At 36.4% G+C, this 6,983-nt stretch overlaps 1 protein-coding gene across 2 annotated transcripts in view; it reads left to right on the top strand.

Annotated features, from left to right (window-relative positions):
• LOC137652787 (uncharacterized) overlaps nucleotides 1-6,983 on the top strand; it is a 397,006-nt gene that overhangs the window by 315,315 nt on the left and 74,708 nt on the right. The gene's annotated exons all lie outside the window — the stretch shown is intronic.

Genomic DNA, 6,983 nt, shown 5'->3' with positions numbered 1-6,983 from the left:
GGTATGCCATGATATGTGAATGTGTTTTTTAAATGTTTCCAATTTATATCAAAGTTTTAACATGTTGTGGCCTGATTGGTAACGTCTCTCTGGTGTTGCCAGACTGGGGTTCGAGTCCCGCTCAGACTTGTTAGTGCCATTAATGTCTGCAACCTTACTATCCTTGTGAGCTAAGTTTGGGGGGGGGTTGGGGGAGCCTATAGGTCTATCTGCTGAGTCATCATCAGCCACTGCCAGGCCCTCCCTGGTCCCATCTTGGGTGAAGAGGAGGCTTGGACACTGATCATATAATATATGGTCAGTTTCTAGGGCATTGTCCTGATTGTCAGGGCAATGTCACTGTCCCTTGCCTCTGCCATTCATGAGTGACCTTTAAAAGCCTTTAAATAGTTATGACGGGGCCGAAAGACCTCACTTGTCCAATTGCCTAAATTTTACAGTCTTATCAGGCCTACTACTGACCCGGCACAATGTTTCCTAACTTGGCTGATCGAACGACTATCGATGTAGCCTATATAACGGAGTGTTATATACTGTATAATAATGCAATGTTTCTATCAGAAACCAAATACAGTCTTCTGTGTTGCAGGAACATATGACCACATTTAGACCTCGTCGTCGGAGGCAATAGCAATTCTATAGTCTCATCGCAAAATGATTCACACTTGAAGCCAAGGATTAGAATATCACTTACAGAAACATGCCAACTCGCGCTTCGATGACCACAAAACAGCCTTTTCGTGAAAAGGCTATTTTTTTTTTCCAGAAAGTAATACCTATAAAAGGCGTTGTAATAAAAGAAAACAAAATAAAGTGATATGTAGATATAATTTAAGATATATCCCAAATGATAGAAGTGAAACGAAACTTTTGAATATACATGCATGGCTCTTTTTACCATGGGGCTGATATTAATGCATTATGGGTGTCAGTGTGGAACGTAGGGACACGAGAGAAAAATTATAAATTATAATCATCACTCTCTCTCTCTCTCTCTCTCTCTCTCTCTCTCTCTCTCTCTCTCTCTCTCTCTCTCTCTCTCTCTCACACACACACACAAGCACATATCATTTTCAGAATCGTATAGGCCTTTAATTTTGTTGAATGATTTGTACTGTCTCGTTCTTTCTAATTGCACAAGCACATCATTGCGTTCATTCGAGAAATCACTTTCAAGGACTGGCTAGATCAGTACGTTTGGTAACGTTGGCGAAGAACTCCACCGGGCTAAGTATCTGATATTAGCTGAGGAAGAATGAAAACACGTCAGACTGAAGGCATACTTTCCCAGTCTTTATTGTAAAACAAATGGTCTCTTCCCGATTTGACTGTTTTAGTATCTGGAAATCATTCCAGGAAAGCCTCCCCACATTGATTTCCGGACGCGAACCTGGAGGCATAGAGCGCCAACATTATCTCACTCAACAAATCCAGAGAACCGCAACCAACACGGTTCACTAACCATACACACGTTGAAATCCAAAGATTACCTTATGTTGGGACTGTCAAAACCCTATCACATATATGTTCAGATGTTACTCGGGGCATAGAATAGTAAATTCTAATTAAGTGTGCTTGGACCAATTACGTCAACAGAGACAGTGACACAGAATGCCTTAGGGGGAGCAGTAGTGCATTGTAGGAAAGTTGAATTAAGGATCTTCACCTTCGAAGCACAAGAATAAAGCGTACACTCGCTAATAGCACTTAACTATGTTACTCTGAAAAACTTACTCTTTAATATCTGGCATAACAATCCTGAACTAAATAATTTATTTGCAATAACTGACCTCATACTCAATCAAATAAAGGAGCAAGGATACCAGTGGATATAAACTAATCTAATTTCTTTATTATACAAAAAGGACAGCACTAAACAAAGGTCTTAACAAATGCAAATAAACACAATTGAAACAAGATCAAATAAATGGAAAATGTTAAGCAACAAAATTAAAGGGGCTAGTGAGTTATAATACGACTGGAGGTCTGTTACAATGACCCGAGACTTGACTAGTCTCTAAAAAAAATCATAATCAAGAGTTTGTCTATAAAAATTCCATGCACTCAGCCGGAATAACGTATCGCCAGTATGAACAAAATCTAAATCTCGTGAGGTAAAATCTAATCTCCAATTGGGAAGTCTGTCTGGCCACGCGTTACCTGCACTTCTCATTACAGTACTTGGAGAGCCCTTGTCCAGAAAATTGCCGTTGTTGGAATGCGCTTTCAAAGTGACCAGTCAACACCGCTAGGTGCCCCTTGCTTAGTGCTTGAATGATTGGTTGGGGGACAGCCTACCAACTTGGGGCCACTGGTTCAGGTCCTTCCTCGTCTGTAACCCCGTCCAACGGCTCCGTTTCCCGGGGACACAGTTGGGTTTCTGCTGGAACAATGTCTAGTTTCACGGGGGAAGACCATCGGTGGGACGAAATTAAGTGCCGACAATGTATGTGCAACAGCTGCACACTTGTAGGCCTAAAGCGGCCGGCTCAGTAGCGAATAACAGCCCCAAATCGTGGGTTAAGGTCAACAGGCGACATCGGAGTTCAGCTCACAGATAGGTGAATGTTGGTGTGCGTAAGATATGAAGTTGATGTCCCACATCGGGACTTTCGGCCATGGTATTTTAGACTATAGAGTGCAGTTTAACCAGGTTTTTGGTTTACATTTAAAATGAAGAGAACAATCTTGCAACTCTAGGGGAACATACATAAAAATCCTAACTAATCTGTCATACCCAAAATTAATTATTTAAAAAGAGTAGTTAGCAAAGGGCAGGTGTGGTAGGCGACATATATCCTAAATAAATCAGACCTAAATTGGTACTAAGAGATATAAATAAGCTGCTTATAAGCTAGCAATACTAAATGTGTATTCAAACCCGGTGTAAGAATTTATCTGGAAACACGTAACTCAAGGAAAGAATCTGTGCATGTGCGCAACTCTCCTGCCTTGCGTTTATATCGCCGTGACGTAACTAAAAAAAAATCGCGTATATATCAACAAATACTTTAACGTAGTCTACCCGTGATTTGGTAGAAGAAAACGTCAATCAAGGATACGAAAATATCATGGATAACTACACTAAATTACTTTTTAGAGAAATCCAAATTCTTCAGCAAAGTCCGTATAATGGCGTTAAATTTACAAAATCTGCTGTGTATCTCCACCTACCGTATACTTTCCTTTCATGACAATATTATCATGTAAGACACTTCTGTCACTTCACAGTTTTGTAATATCGTAATATTCTTTACCAAGTTTGAATTATACTCAAAGAAATCACGTGAAGTTGAGGATTCATAGCTCCGGCAAAATTATAACATAATCATTCATTAACCACATATCTTGTCATAAAGCTTTTCACTTTTGGGAAATATATTACTTTTTATCAGAACACACACACACACACACACACACACACACACACATATATATATATATATATATATATATATATATATATATATATATATACATGTATATATAATTTATGTATATATATATATATATATATATATATATATATATATATATATATATATATATATATATATATATAGGTTTTCGTATATAGATGATTATAAATAGGGAAGACTATATGTATTAGTTATGTAGACGACTTCCTTCATGGAGCAGATTGCGCGAAGTTATGAAAGGAAAATGTCTAACCTTAATTCCACTAAGAATACTGAATTTCAAGTCACCTGTACTATATGTGTAGTCTTATTGTTCTATTTTTTTTTCTTTTTAATTATTACATTCCAGTTACGGTTTTTCAGAATATAATATTGGTCATGATATCGCAAATTGAATTAGTTACTGTGTTATAGTTCTTGCCAATGTGATAGGTCATATGACGATAATTTACTGTGGGAAAATATATGAAATAGCTCCTTCATTCTGAATATTGTCTGGCTTCTCTTCTTTGAATTGTTACTTTGGAATAATTCATTAGTTATTTAAATCCTTGATTGTGAGATTTCTCATTATGAAGGTTTTGGAATACCAGTGGGCTATTTGAGGAAAAATAATAATATTTCATACAACATCAGATAAATTATGTGTTTTTGTTAAAGTTAGATTTTTTGTTATGTGTGATATTTCTCTTCATTTAATTAAAATTTTTTCTAATACTTTCCGTCTACCTTCGTAAGACGGAAGAACAAAAACATCTTTACACTCGTTGCGTTTTGATGTCCTATGGTTATAAGTTACGGGTGACAGAAAAACTACCTACAGTTTTGTCTTGCCATTAGGGACGGGTTGTTTACATCTTGGTGAGGGAACTACCGGCGTTGGCATTCGTTGTTGCCAGGCGGTAAAGATGAAATCAAATAATGACAAAGAAACAAAACTGAGAATCACATAATCATATTATTTTAACAGTTTTGTCGGGAAGACTGATTTCGGCAATACGAGCAAATTTAAAATTATATTGGAAATAGGCAGGAATGTAATTAGTATACTTAAAGGATGTATGAGGCAGTCTATTAAAGTTACTAATGCACAAGATGTAAAACAGTATGTGTTTTTGTAAATAAACTGGAAAATGTATTCATCAGCGCGATATGTAAGCTACCTACAGAATTTTATTGTATTTCTACAAATATGTCACAATTTAATAGTTATAAGTTACATCACTAGCAAACCTAATAAAGTTTGCCACTACTAATTAAGTCTAGGGAGAGTCAAACAACTTGTAAGATATTTAAAGACTGAATAGTCGTTAGTTGGAACCTACATCAAACCAAAATCCAAAAATTTATTTAATATCTTGACTACATAATCTCTTGTCAGAGTCAAATTTTGATTGCCAAACTTTGTTCCAGTAATTTGAACCGATGCTTAAGGGATTAGTCTATCTCTATCATATCTCCAGCAAGAATTCTGATACTTTTGGTGTTTGTTTCTTTATCTATTTGAGGGAAGTCACAACATCGATACCAAAGGTAATAGGTGAATTAAAGAATTCTCATCCAAGCTTCCACAAATTACTGCACACATTCAGTCTTCATATACACATAAATAAACTTATCTCTACAAAGGATTCCGAAAAATTTTGTAAAGATTTATAAGAATTAGCGGTTGTTAATGAAAATTCTTGAAATTGATGTTTGCGTTTTAGACAATTAGGCTAAAACTTATAAAAAAAAAAAAAAAAATAAATGTATCGTCATTTTTGTTACTGTAAAGTAAATTCAGTCGTAAGTTTCCCAGACCACATGGCATTTATCCAGCATTAAGGCCTCCTATTAAAAATAGGCATAAAAGTCATCGCGAGAGAGAGAGAGAGAGAGAGAGAGAGAGAGAGAGAGAGAGAGAGAGAGAGAGATGAAATTTTGAATGATAGAGGCCTTCTAAAAGAATTTCATATGTGTTTAGTCTGTGAAATAGTGTACTTTTGTAGTTTAAGGTACAATATTCAATAGACTAAACGCATATGCATTTCTCTTATAAAACATCTTTCATTCAATATTTCATTTAATTTATTATTTGTCAACCATGAAAAAGCCTTTGATAGTGTGCTCCGGGCAATATTGTGGAGAGTCCTGCGTTATTATGGAGTTCCTTTGAAATATGTGATTTTGATTAACTCTGTTCATGAGCACAGCAACTGGCAAAGTTAATGTTAATGAAGTCCTATCAAGTGAATTTCCAGTGAGTAGTGGAGTACTCCAAGGGAATGTATTGTCACCTATGTTGTGTATCCTCTTCATGGATTTTGTAATACATAAAACAGTTGAGGATGGCTAAGAATGATTAGACTGGATCAGTAGGAGGAAATTAGCGGACCTAGATTATGTTGATAACGCTTTCCTTATTAGCAAAACGGTACTGGATTTGCAAAGCTTACATACCAGAATGCATGAAATATCACATGAGGTTAGGCTCAATGTAAATAGAAGAAAGACAGAGATGATGAGAATGGAATATGCAATGGAAGATGAAATATCATTGGAAGGAGAAAGGATCAATGAGGTAAAATCATTTAGATATTTAGGAACTATGATCTCTTATATAAGGTCTTCAGAATTGGAGTTTATTGAAAGATTGAAAAAAACAAATCAGACAATGGCTAGGTTAAGTAAAATTTGGAAATCAAATCGCCTGAAATTTCATATAGAAATCGGGCTATATATCAGTTTGGTGAGATTTGGTGTTACCGTATGGACATAAATCGAGGTATGACAATGAAACAATATCCAACAGATTTTGTAGATTTGAGAACAAAGCCCTCAGAAGAATATTGAGAGTTAAATGGCAGGACAGGATTTGAAATGAAACTATAAGGGACATTACTCAAGTGCCATATGTGGATGAGATCATTTTGAGGGGCATATGGAGATGGTTTGGGTATGCTCTTTGCGCTCCCAGATTAGTTTACCAAACTTTTAACTGGGCTTCACAAGGCACTAGAAGGGTTGGAAGACCCAGGCCTACATGGCTGAGGACTATGAAGCGTGAAGTAGGAGATGATGAATGGAGAAGCATTGATTTACAAGCTCAAGATAGAGACGATTGGTGAAATCTAAATGAGGACCATTGCGTCAATAGGCGTAGGAGGAGATGATGATGATGATAAGGATAATAATATTATTCCAAGGTTACTTGATCATATGAACATAATCCTTTATGAAGCAAATAAATTGCAAGTACATCTATCCAAGCCAACCCTGTCCTCCCATCACCAATTCAGAATTTACTTAGAACGCTGCCCATCGGGTGGTCTCCCCACTAAAGATCTTAGGCGGTCCTTAGGGCCCACCAGATTTGCTTCTTGTGCATTCGTTAAGTATTTGGAGAATCATAGAGCGTAGTCTTAATTGACAAATCCACTGAATCATAATACTCAGAAAAGAAAAGTTTTCTATTTATTCTTAGAAGCCTTTATCATGAGTCCTTATTTCAAGTGGGAGCTATTTGTATAATCTTGGGGCAGCATATTTGAAAGGTCTAGAACCCGCAGTCGAGGCTGTATG

This window comes from Palaemon carinicauda, chromosome 1 (assembly GCF_036898095.1).
Source record: "Palaemon carinicauda isolate YSFRI2023 chromosome 1, ASM3689809v2, whole genome shotgun sequence".
NCBI lineage: Eukaryota > Metazoa > Arthropoda > Malacostraca > Decapoda > Palaemonidae > Palaemon > Palaemon carinicauda.
Note: the sequence above shows the minus strand (reverse complement) of the source record. Positions and strands in the feature narration are given on the sequence as shown.